This window comes from Lagenorhynchus albirostris, chromosome 5 (genome assembly GCF_949774975.1).
Source record: "Lagenorhynchus albirostris chromosome 5, mLagAlb1.1, whole genome shotgun sequence".
In the NCBI taxonomy this organism is placed as follows: domain Eukaryota; kingdom Metazoa; phylum Chordata; class Mammalia; order Artiodactyla; family Delphinidae; genus Lagenorhynchus; species Lagenorhynchus albirostris.
Window position 1 is genome coordinate 73,686,554 of NC_083099.1, and position 1,106 is coordinate 73,687,659.

A 1,106-nucleotide genomic window follows, 5' to 3' on the forward strand; every position below is an offset into this window, starting at 1 on the left:
TTATTAAAAGGCATGGAATTTATAGGTAAATTCCATCAACACATTTGGCTACTAAGGTATTACCATTTTTCTTCCTGACCAATATATAAAAAAATTCCTTGTTTTAAATGTAAGCAATCACAGGGGATTAATGTTTGTCTTAATTTTTTATTAAGAAACTAAAGCAAAAAAGAATTTCAAAAAATTAATATACAGAATTCTAATTTTAATTCTAAACAAATAAGAAATCTATACCAAGAACTAAGTATCAGAGTTTACCAATATTTAAGAATAAAGGGGAATGGCTAAAATGCATTCACAGTCACTATTTCTTCCTTACAAGCCTCAGATTTGCTTCACTCGGATAGGATACAAAAAGAATTTTTCTCATCTATCTTTAGTTACTATCGTCTGTAAATTCAGAGCTTTTTTTCTTCCTACATTGGGTTTGATAACATGAGCATAAAGATGAGTCCATCAGAGATTCTTTCTTAAGATGTTTAGGGGAGCTAAGACATAAACAAATAATAAATATAAATAAATTTATAGAAGGTACAAAGTAATACAGCATGAGCTATGTATAGATAAATATAAAGACAAGGAAATTTCAAGGAAGGAGAGATTACATTCAGCTGGAGAAACTGAGGAATGCTTTATTAGAATAGCATTTGGGTTAGGTATGAACTGTTCCTTTCAGGAAGGCTTTAAAGTGGTGGTCTTGATTTCTAGAATGTAATCTCAATACTCATCTTTAAAATTCAAGTTTCTATTTTATCAAACTGTTCATTTTTTTAAACGACCAAAAATATAAATATTACAGTCTATATAAACAGCAGTTTGGAGACATAAATTAAAAGTTAATTGTAATACCTACTATGTGGGTTAGGGCTCTGTTCTTTTCAAAACTCTCTCTCCCAGGTCAAATCATATCTAAAAGATGGAAGATGCCTAATCACGGAACCATGAGTTGAAGTATTCAACTGAGCAACACCTAGTTGGTTTAGGTGCCTTATCAAATCTATATCCAAACTTACAGGAATAAGAATAAGAATAAATGGTTCAATATTCAAAAGTCAGATAATGAAAAAATAACGGCAACTAAGAAATGACATATATTAACCACAGAA